This window comes from Suncus etruscus, chromosome 17, assembly GCF_024139225.1.
Source record: "Suncus etruscus isolate mSunEtr1 chromosome 17, mSunEtr1.pri.cur, whole genome shotgun sequence".
NCBI lineage: Eukaryota > Metazoa > Chordata > Mammalia > Eulipotyphla > Soricidae > Suncus > Suncus etruscus.
Window position 1 is genome coordinate 68,563,945 of NC_064864.1, and position 12,097 is coordinate 68,576,041.

Sequence of the window (12,097 nt, forward strand, 5' to 3'; positions counted from 1 at the left end):
TTCAGGGCCCATAGCAAGAAGGGGCCCCAGAGCCCAGCCCACACCATCCCCAGCCCTGCCCAGTAAGGCCAGACCCCCCCATAGCAGGGACCCAGCTCAGCTTGTCATCCCCCCCTCCCCACGGCCATCTCAGGTTCTCCCGGGCCTGTTGCACCTTCCCCAGCCCAGGAAGGCGCCTATGGCAGCTCAGTTATGTAACTGACTCCCGCGGGAGCTGCTCCCCAAACCCCACGCTGCCCCCACCTCCACTCTTCCCCCCAGCCCCCCTGCACCTGGCTGGGGGCATCTTCGCTGCCCGGAGCAGCTGTATCTGGAGCCCAGGGACCGAGGCTCTGCTCAGGGCTCCGCTCAGGTTTCCACATCAGCAGAAATAGAAAACCTGCTTCCCGACCACCCCACACTTGCTGATTCATGCTGCCTCCCTCCTGGAGCCACTTTATTACACCCCCACACCCCCAGACTCCCCCCCGCCTTCCTCTGCTCTTACTCCCTCACCCTCCATGCATCTTTCCCAGGCTGGAGGGGACTGGAGTACCGGGTCCTTCTGATCTCAGCCAGCCTTGCCCCTCTGAATGAGACCCAGGAGGTTCTGTCCCTGTGGCCAGGTGCCAACTGGGGACCAGAAAGGACACACACCACAGCTGCTGGGACCAGGCTTCCTCTTCACCAACCCCTGGCCATCCCAGACTAACACAAATGGACCTAAGACCTTGACTTTCCCGTCCAAATCTCTCACCTCGTTCCGCTGAGGAATGGGAACATGCTGCCTCTTTAAGCAGTGCAAAAAAATCTTCCAGGGCTGGGGTTGGAGTGATGGCACAGCAGGGAGGATGTTTGCCTTGCATGTGGCCTATCCGGGTTCTATCCCCAGCATCCCATAGGGTCCCCCAAGCCTGCTAAGAGTGATTCCTGAACACAAAACCAAGAGTGACCCCTGAGCACTCCCCACTCTGCCAACAACTGTCCCACTGCCTCCCAGGCTGACAACCCATCTCTGCTTTTTGAATTTCAGGTGACTACTCCTTGCTCCTAGAAATGAGTTCCAAATAGCACTCAGAGATCCAGAGTGCTGAGATGGGGCAGCTGACCGATCAACAAGTTGATTCCTTCAGTCAGTGCCCATCAAGAGTGTCCTTGAGGCCCAGCCAACCTGGGAAAAGTTGTACAAGATTCCTGGGGGGGGGGGGAGGGGCGGGGAGATGAAGGAACAGGAAACCGTGACCAACAGCTCCCTTGGGGATCAATTTCCACCTGGGCTAAAGGAAATCCCGACTTCTGCCCCAGAGTGCCTGGGCATTTCCTGGAGCCCTTACTTGATGGCAAGTCCATCCCCAGCCTAACTCAGCTGACTTCTCTCTTCCTCTGTCCCTCCTCCCCACAGATGACCAAGGCTTGCTCTCATCTCTGTACTACCCTGGTGCCAACGTATAGAATCTCCTCCAGCCATGGAGATTTCGAGACTCCCTATTACAAGCATGTCCCATCATGCCTCGCACCTCTCTGACAGCCACCACCTTCTGTCTCTCTGTCTGTCTGTCTGTCTGTCTCTCTCTCTCTCTCTCTCACTCACACACACACACACACACACACACACACACACAGCAAATGTCATGAGTTCATCATTTTCTCGAACAATCCAGGCTAGAAATTTCACGGGCAAATTCAGCAGACTCCACTAAATCAGTCTGACCTGCCCCCAACTGCTCCCCACTGAGTGGAAGCTGCCCTCCTGGTGACCCCCCATCCCACTCCCAGCCTCCCATCTCTCCCCACCCCTGCTCTTGATAATTCCAGCCCACCAGGGGCCTAGAAGGCCTTGTGAAGCCAAAGCCTAAATCAGCACAGCCGGTTTTCTGCTCAGCTGCCACTCCTGCTTATTCAAAGGGCCTGGGTCCCTGCAGGGAAAACCCAGATCAACTTTGGAGAAGGGGCCTCTTCCAAGGCTAGACTTAACCTCACCTCTCAGGGAGACTAACATCTAAAGGCTGCTCCAATACTGGCAAGGAGGCAGGGTGGGAAGACAGAACAGCCACGTCCACAAAGGGTCATTCATACACCCCGAGACTATGATCGCAAAGCAAAACAAGACACCTGAGAGCCACTGATGGTGGTGGCTCCACAGCCACCAGGTCCCCATGGCCCATCCTGGAGGTCCCCATTGCCTGCCCCAGAGGAAGCCACGTTGTAGGTTTCTGCTGCCAGCCAGCTCTGCCATCTCACATTCAAGAAAACACTTGAGAACGGGAGGGATTTCCTACAGGGGGCCTAGCAATGGTGAGAGCTGGACCCAGACCCATAGCCCCTCCTGGGCTCACCTAGGCACTGTCCCTCTCTTACTCAGTTTCCCCTCCAGGATGTGGTTAGACAAATACCTTCCTGCCAATCTTTGCGGCAAACTAGAGAGAAAACTTCCTTGATGAAAAAAAAAAAAGCAACAAAACCTGATTAAAAGTTTGTCTTGTTTTTTTTTTAATCTAGGTTGCTTTGAACAAAAATCTTCTTTTTCCCCTAAGGGGGTGGATCATGTCTAGAGCGATTCGGGGCTACCAGTGCCCAGTTCTGTGCTCTGGGGTCATTTCTGGCCTGGCTTAGGGGACCATGCAGGCGAGGGATGGAAGCAGGAAGTCATGAGATAGCCTGGCCTGGGGTTAACTCCGAAGAAAGTCCAGTCGCTGACTAACTCTAGCGGAGAGAGTCCAGCTACAGAACATCTCCAACCCAAGACATTTGAGGTTATTCAAGACATCCTAGCTGCATAGACTGGATCAGTGCCCTGCTCCGGAAAGTCGGGGGCCCTGATTCTGCAAGTCTGGGAGTGGGGAAGGAAAGCTGGGCCCTCCCACCTCTGGAAAGGTCCTAGTAAAACTTCCAGCCACCTTCCAAGCTGAAGTTTGCTCCCTGCCGTCCAGGGGTGTGTTTGACTCCCCAGGCTTCCTGCAGACATTAGGGGAGGCTTGCCTCCTCCCAGACAGAACCCCGCATTCCCTTAGGGACCCCTTCATTTTATCAAGAGGAGCTGGAAGCCCTGCAAGGGAACCCCACGGCCGAATGAGCCCTCTGCCCGGCCACATCGCTTCTCTTGGGCATCCTGGCTTCTGGGAGATTTGGCAACCTTCCTTAAAACCCAACCAGCGTGGAGACAGGACTGACAGAGAAGGCGGGCAGCAGGATGCGGGGAGCAGGGCGAGCTCCAGCCCCCAGACTCGGAAGCTTCCTCTGTCTCCAAACCCTCCAGCGCCAGGCGCGTACTTCCAGCCGCCAGCAGCCGGCAGTCTTCCGTCGTCTACACCGCCCGCATCACGGTGCAGGGTGGGAGGGCAACATGGACCCCGGGCCGCTACGGGGCGGCCCAGCAGCGGCGCCCAGGAACCTCGGTTTCCCCAACACACACGTACGCGCGCGGGCGCGCCGGCCAATCCGTGCGCCCGGGAGCGATCGGGGAAGGCGCTTCCGCGGCTCTTCATTCATTCATTCGGCCCCCGGAGAGCTTTTGAGGTTCCCTTGGCCCCGTCACCTCCATCTCGAGATCCCAGGGGGGTGCTCCCACGGGACCCATTGCGCCACCAGCTACCCCGTTCCTCCTCCGACCCGCGCCACCGCATCCTCTCCACCCGCGCGCACTGTCAGGCACCTTCGCCGGCATCGCCCCCGCACGCAGCCACCCGGGGGGCTCCGATCGCGGCTCCCAGACCCGCCGGGCCGGGCGCTGGGGGGCGGTGGGGACGCTGAGGTGGGGTCGGGGGAGAACCAGGGGAGCAAAAGTTCAGGCTGGGGGTATCCTGCCAGGCCCGCCCCTGGCTCATCCTCTCTCGGAACCGGTGCTAGAAGCCGCTGCGCAGGGGACACCCCCCAAAAAAATACATCCACAGCCTACTCGGGCCCCAGCAACCCCCACGAGCTGAGCCTGAGCCTGGGGTTCGAGGAAGAACGTGGCTGGCGAGGACCAACGTACCTGGCCCCGGGCAGCGCCGCGAAACTTCCCCGAAGTGCTTGGGGCTGGGGGGGATTTCGGACCCCGCCGTTTCCTAACGTGGTCTCACATGGCGAAAGGCCCCCACCCCGTCCCCGGATTCGTCCTCCGATTGCGGGGCGCCCCGGTTTCCCCCCCTCGGCAGCCGGACCGTGCGTGCCCAGCGCCGGGCGCGCCGCTCTCCGGCCTCCGCCAGTGCGCAGCGCCGCCATCCCGCCGCCTGGTCCCCGGAGCCCCGAGCTCCAGCCGCATTCCCCGGAGCCAGGGAGCGGGGCGTGCGAGCGAGCCCCGCGCCACCCCAGGGCCGCCCTTCCCCGCAGGGCGCAGGGACGCGCAAGGGCGCACGAAGCGCGCCCGGGACTGGCGGCGGGGTTGGAAGCGTCGGCGCTGGGGATGGCTCGATCGCCTTGGGGAGCCCCGAGCCGAGCCGAGGGGCGCCGGGCCCAAACCTGCCTTGGCTCGGCGCGCTCGCAAGTTCATTGTCTGCCTGGGCCGCCGCCGCCGCCGCCGCCGTGCCGGGAGCGAGGCTGCGCGCCGCGCGCCTTCACCACCCGCGCTGCCCGGCCGAGACGCGGAGGGGCGCCGGATCCCCGATCCCCCCGTCTCACGCCAGCCAGCACCCTCGCAGCTGCTCCTCCCCGCGCCTGGCACCCAACTTGTACCTGAGTCCAGCCCGAGTCCAGCCCGAGAAGCGCTGCGGCTCCGGTTCGGCGGGAGCGCGCGCAGCCCCGCGCCCCGAGTCCCGCATCCAGGGTGCAGTCAACCTGACTCGGCGTGGAGGAGCGCAGGGCAGGGAGGAAAAGTTTGGGAGTGACGTGCCCAGGGCGCAGGAAACCTCCGAAGAGAACCCGCCCCGTGTCGCACTGACACCCAGCGGCTCCAGGCCGGAATGAGAGAAGGCGTGTGCGGCCCTGCTCGGTGGGTGGGGTCGCCGCCTCCTCCCTGACCAAATCAGCACAGGTTTTTTTAGGGGTTCAGGTTTTTTTCTTTTGAGGGAGAGGATGCGGTGACTCCAGTGTGAGAACAAAGCGAAACTCCGGGAGGAACATCGAGCCTGGGACGTTTATTTGACAAATCTGGCCATTGATATTCAAGGCCACAGCCACCGGCGCCGGTGGGCTCTGCGCCCCCTGTTGTCCTGATGCACCCCGAGAAGGCTCTTGAACCTGTTTGCTTCTGTGGTGTGCCCTAGAATCTCTGCCAGCCCTTGGCCTAGGAAACTGCTCAGGGAAACCCCTTTCTGTGTCCTGAGGTCTGACCTGAAGATGCTATGGTGAATTGGCACAATAGAAGAAGAAGAAGAAGGAGAAGAAGAAGGAGGAGGAGAAGGAGGAGGAGGAGGAGGAGGAGGAGGAGGAGGAGGAGAAGAAGAAGAAGAAGAAGGAGGAGGAGGAGGAGGAGGAAGAGGAAGAGGAAGAAGAAGAAGAAGAAGAAGAAGAAGAAGAAGAAGAAGAAGAAGAAGAAGAAGAAGAAGAAGAAGAAGAAGAAGAAGAAGAAGAAGAAGAAGAAGAAGAAGAAGAAGAAGAAGAAGAAGAAGAAGAAGAAGAAGAAGAAGAAGAAGAAGAAGAAGAAGAAGAAGAAGAAGAACTCTGGAAGCTTCAATTCCAGAGATGCTTCAAGCACCAAAGCCAGACTCTGTAGAAACGGGTCCAAGAGAAGTATCATGGTCTTGGGGTTCACTGCCTTTAACCTGTCCATGCTCCCCGTGGCCCAAGTCCAAGAGTAGCTAAGAGAAGGCGACTTCTGCCCCAGAACAGCCTCTGCTTTGGCCTTTCCCTATTCTGCAGGCTTCACACGCCACAACTGAGTCCCTTGGACGGTGTAGAACACTGCCCGGGAGCACTCCCAGTGCCCACCAAGGTCACGGTGGGGTATGAGTTGCAGCGACAGGTCTGCTTCTGAAGACCTGTAGGTCTTCTAGACCCCATCTTGTTCTGCAAATAACAGGCTATGTAGAAACAGGAACACCGGAGACGGCCAGCCAGCTCTGGCTGGGAGGTCAGGCTGTGTAGACTCCACTTAGTGATTTCGGTTCACTGTTACTGAGTAGTTTTTTTTCCCCTGAAACAAAAACCTTTTTTATCCTGAAAATACAATGAGCTACTTTTTTCCGGGTCCCCAATTCTCAGTAGATGATGGTGCCATTTTTCAAGGTCTTGTACCGGGTGGCTTCGGGGTTTATTTATTAGCTCCTGAGGAAAAGGACCCTTTCAGGCAGTTTATATACTCAAGTAATTGCGCCAGCAGGACAAGGTGGGACAGAGCAAGGCGCTGTTGAAGAGGGTGGTTGCGTGGAGGCCTCTGCCAGGCAGCTGTCAGACGGGGTGGGACTGGATTAAACAAACACAGGGGAGCGGCCATGGAAACACCAAGAAGGAACTCCCCTTCTACGGGGTGCAGAGCAAGTCCCCTGCCAGGCTGCCCAGCCCCTCTCCTCCTTCCAACTTCACACACGACTCCCTTCTGGGGGTGGCCCCGTGCCCACCAGGTCACTTTCAAGCTCAGGTGTCAGAAATTACGTTTGACATGGAACAAATTGTTTTTAAGTAAAAAAAAAAAAAAAAAACCCACAGCTACCTTGATCCCTGTGCCAACAGGGACTGTTCCCAGGCCTTGAACAGTGGCTGAGATAACTGCAGGACACCTCCCCTCACCCCTACATGCCTTTGCAGAAAATGATCATGGCCATGATTTTGCTTGTTTGTTTGTTTGTTTGGGGGCCACACCCAGCAGCACTCAGGGATTACTTCTTGTTCTGTGCTCAAAAATCACTCCTGGCAAGTTTAGGGGACCCTATGGGATGCCAGGTATCACACCCAGGCCGGCAGCATACAAGGAAAATGTCCTCCCTGCTATACTATCACTCTGCCTTCATTGCCTGTGGTTCTTGAGCTTCTCATCCTAGAAAGGTGGGAATGGGAAGGGGTGGATGGACAGACAGATGAAACTCAGTGACCTGAGTGTCTGTTGCCATTATGGGCGGGGGCAGGGGATGCACCATACTGTGAACTGACCTTAGGCTTTCATGGCTCTGAAGTTCAGTTGCCAAAGTCCTGGCATGACCCCCAGGTACTGCTGTGTGGTTTTAAACATTAGTCCTTTCCCATTTCTGTGCCTGTTTGGAAGATAAAACAGCACTCTCATGGTGGCCACATGCCTTCATTCCCTGGTCCTAGCTTTAGACTACGAGGTTTCAAGATCAGAGACCAGACATGTGTTGTGGGATTGGCCTTGCTCTCCCGAACTCTGATGGCCCCCAGAAAGAACAAGAGCTGAGGCACCCCTGCTTTTTGCAGTGAGGCTCTTCCAAGTCTCCTCTCTGGGGGCCGGAGCAATAGCACAGTAGGTAGAGCATATGCCTTACACGCTGCCTACCCAGATTTGATACCTGACATCCTATACCTATAGGGTCTCCCAAGTCTACCAGGAGTGTGGCCAAAAAAGAAAAAAACCCAAGTATCATCTCTGGTCCCAAGCAAGCAGAAGGTGAAAGCATGTGGCAAGCCACCATATGTAGAATATTTGTTACATGACAGGATTATGCATTGCTGACAAATATATTTTCTTGGTGTGAAAAAGTAGTTAAAAAATGTGAAGCACAAGTTTGGGGAAATAGAAGGGGGACCTAGGGTGGAAGTGGAAATCAGCATTATTGCAAGGTGTGTCACATTCAACAAATACATTAGAACACCTTGATAGATGGTACCAGGGAACGAGTATTACTTGACTCAAGATGCTATGAGGGACAGTGTGAGCACCACACATGAAAGATCCGAGACCACAAGGCAATCTTAGCTCAGCCCAATTGTTGGGGTCTCCTTAGATGCTCCTGTTGAGGTACAATCCAACCATGCTAGACACAATAGGGGGCTCAGCTGAGACTTCTCCCTCCACTCAGCCCTGGCAGAGAATGGGACAAGCTTTCTCTTTCACCTTGGTTACCACATGAAGGTGCTTTTCCAAGAAGACAGCAGAGAAGGTGGGTAGGTGGGTCAGAGTTTCCTGGGTTGGGGCTTGGGAAAAAGCAGTATACAGCTTTTTGATTAGCTTCGGGAACCCTGACTTCAGATCTCTGCCACCCACATGGAGCAGCCTACAGTCCTGTGACTGACAAATTGAGAATTCTTACTAACCCAAAGTGCATTTCAATTCCATAAAATTAAAAAGACTCCGGCTCGACAGTTTTGCTCCTCAGTCATGCATCCATTAAGTGCACTTTAAGCCAATTTGGGGATGCTAATCCATCACTAATCGACATGAAATTTAGGGTCTTGTGAAAATTTCCTACACCCACTCCAAAGACCTCAGCCAGATTGAGAATAATAACAAATACCAATTCCTTAAAGCAGAAGGGAAACTTGGGGTGAGAAGAGGCTGCCATGGAGTCTCAACAGAGCCTTGGGCTGGGAAGCTCAGAGGAGAGACTCTGTCCCAATTAGTCCCTGGGATAGTCTGTTTGCTTTGTGTAGGAGACCCCCACAGTCTTATGGAAACAGGAGGGCCTTTGCCTTCTGGTACCCTGTGGACATGCTCATCAAAGCCATTGTACCCATTGGAACCACCCTGCTTCTTAGCTCTGATTTCCCTCATTTCCTAAAATCAAATGTTTCCCTCACTCTGACAAACACTGATGAAACCTCTGCAGGAAAATCCTCTGGGAACCTCGAGTCACTTCAGCTTCACCAGCACCTTCAGGGCAGCTGGTCTCATCCACCCAGTGTCCATCACAGTGAGTGAAAGTGTGGCTGTAAACTCTGCTGGAGATGCGGGGGGGGGGGGGGGGGGGGACCTTATAGCCAACAGTCCTGGTATCTGCCAAGGGGCTGGATGCACTTAGCTTGGTCAGGCAGGCCAAACAACTGAGCTCAGCCTCTCCAAGGACCACCAGCTCAGTGCCCGCCGCCGCCATCAGGAGCCACTGACATGGCTTGTTAGGTGAACCAAATGAGCAACCCAGGCTGTAAAGAGGTTCCCAGCCCACCCCCAAAGTTCCAAAGTCATTCCAGGTCCCCAATTCTCCTTCCTTCTCCCTTCAGTCACAGCCTTTGTGGGTTTATTATGGTTATTAAAAAAAAAAGACTTAGTGAGATTGTTAAGTTTATGAGTTTATGAATAGCTTCTAAGAATCATAAAGTTTGTGTTCACTTGATTCATTTATGTATTGTGGTGCAGGGACAAAACCAGGGCCTCATGTATGTAAACACAGAGTCCCATCTCTGTCCCCCAAATACACTCACAGTCAGTCACTGTCACATACCAGCCAGCCCAGGACAGCCTGGAGGAGTGAGTCAAGTCACACCAATAGTTGACAGAAGCCCAGAAGAGCAGCAAAAATTAGACCTTCAGACAACGCAGAACAGGACAAAGACACAGGCCAGGCCTCACATCAGCACAGGTTGACCCTTGCCATGGGGGCCTCCTTGAGACAACATCAGAGCTTCCTAATCTGCAGGAAGAACACTTTGAGAATAAGATAAATGACCACCTGCTTTATTTATTTATTTATTTATTTATTTATTTATTTATTTATGTCTTTTTTGTTTTGTTTTGTCTTGTTTGGGGACCATACCCAGCAGTGCTCAGGGCTGACTCCTTGCTCTGCACTCAGGAATCACTCTTGACAATGCTTAGGAAATCCGATGCCGAGGATCAAACCTGGGTCAGCCACATGCAAGGCAAATACTGTTGTCCTACTGCTCTGGACCTTGCAGCAAGATTCAGGGCCCCAGATAATCCCGAACCCCTGAGCATTCTCTTCCCATGGGCTGTGTTGGAAATAAAACTCAAAATAGTCCTCTTCCTCCCACCTTTTCCCACCCAAAGTCTGATCTCTGGGATGTGAAACCAGGCTACCTGGGGGGACCCTTTATGCTGCCAGAGATGAAGGAGCCCAGAAGCAAAGCCACACACACACATACGCGCACACACACACACACACACACACACACACACACATGCTCGCACACGCACACACACCAGGCTCTAGTATCTCACAACCCAAGCTGTTGATGAGCCTGGGCAGGGCCGGGGACCTCCAGCGGGGTCCTTGTCCAAACAATTATTATTTTTTCCTGCCATTCAACCAGAGTAGGGCTGATCTCTGAAGAGTCAAGGAATCAAATATTCATGGAACCGGCTGCAGAATTCAGATTTGGAATGTTAATGAGCTGGAGGGACCCACAGAACAAGCCTCTCTGTGGAGCCGAGAAAAAGCACTGCAGCGTCTCTGCTGAGAGTCCAGCACAAATAAACACAATCCGTGGCAAAATGACTTCGGTGGGCGGGCAAACATGTTACACACCATGGACAATCCAATCAGTCTGCAAACATCATCCAATCTGTCGAGCCCTCTGGACTGTGTCTGTCTGTCTGCTAGAGGTCCATCCTAGAGCTATTAAGATATCATGTTATGGGGCCGGGAAGGTGGTGCTAGAGGTAAGGTGTCTGCCTTGCAAGCACTAGCGTAGGACAGACAGCAGTTCGATCCCCTGGCGTCCTATATGGTCCCCCCAAGCCAGGGGCGATTTCTGAGCGCATAGCCAGGAGTAAACCCTGAGCGTCAAACGGGTGTGGCCCAAAAACCAAAAATTAAAAAAAAAAAGAAAGATATCGTGTTATAACTAAACCAGAAGACCCAGACAGAGGATTGGTCTTGCCGCCCACTCATCCCAGTCAGCATTACTGGACCAGGCAGAATTTAAGCCTGGATCTCTCCCCCATTAAACCCAGTTCCCTTGGCACAAGATCTCAGCTTCCCAGGGCTGGAAAAGTGAATATCAGTCAACCCACTGTAGATAGGAAAACTGCAGGGGAGGTCCTGGCCTAATCCCTAGGACAGCTCACCCACTGGGTATGTACCCCAAGAGGCTCCCAGCCCCTTATGGTCGCGTTTCACACTTCCTTCCCAACTTGGGGATCCCCAAGTCAGCTGGAGGGCGACCTTCTTATATTTTTTAGACCTTGTTGATTTCCAGTCCGGAATTTTAAAAATATCAACACACCAAAACCACAGAACACAAGGTTTGCTGCACCTTGGCTAATTTCCTGCTGACTCAGGCAGGCTGGGAAAGAGCCAATTGTGGCCACTTCTCTGGCTGCGTGTGAGAAATATTTGTTGTTGAATAGTCCTCTGTTGAATGAAAGGCGCTTGGGCTCCGAGAGTGTGGCCCGACTTCCCAATCCTGCTTCTTTGCGGGGAAGGGGGACAAGATTCTGGGGAAGTGGCTATTTGGGATTTGGGTTTTAGTTTGGTTTCTCTCCTTTCCGCAGGACCCTGGAGTTGGGGTCTACAGGAGTCAGAGCAGAACTTCCAGTTTCTTTTTTCACCCTCACGGGACTTGGACTGGGGAGACAAGCAAACCACTCAAGCCCTTCTGCATCTCTTAACCTGCTGTGAGATGGAGAAGAATCAAACGGAGGAAACGATCAGTTTGCACAGAGAGGGCCTCTGAGCATCCCCAGATAACCCTCGAGTTTGGGGCACTGCAAGGCCTATGCTGGGCCTCTGCTCAAAGGAGGCTTTGAAATACCAGTGAACAACACAGCAAACAGCTTTGGCCTTGAGGGCATAGGAATGCTACTTCTCCAGACCCATCATGCACTGGGCTCTGTGTGCTGTGTGCAGAGAAGGGAAAGCAGGGAACCAGTGTCAGAAGGGCCCTGAAGTGGCATTGGGGTCCAAAGCCAGAGACTCAACTCCAGAGGGCAGATCAGGCTCCAATGACCTCACCCTCTTGTGTTCGCAGATGATCTCCGTGCTCTTTGGTATGTGAACAACCCTTCAACTTCCCATCGATGGTACCCCAATTCATGACTCTGCACAGATGATGGGAATGAGAGGGGCACGTTCCCTCTGGCAATTGCTGACTGGTTTCACATGTTCTGCAGCTGAGACATAGTGGTGTGCTTTGCCTTTGTTCTGTGGGGGGCTCCTCCAAGGTAGGCCTGATGGGATCTTCAGAAGGCAGGGTTTGGGGCTCATCTTTCCCCCCAAAGCTTCCCACTCTGGCCTCTGGGAACCCTTCCCAGGTCACAAAAGGCTGGAACCTACCTGTACTTCCCTCCCTCCTGTACTGCTAACTGCCCCGCTCCCCCCAATTCTGCTTGTCCACAGCCTGAGAATCTTGT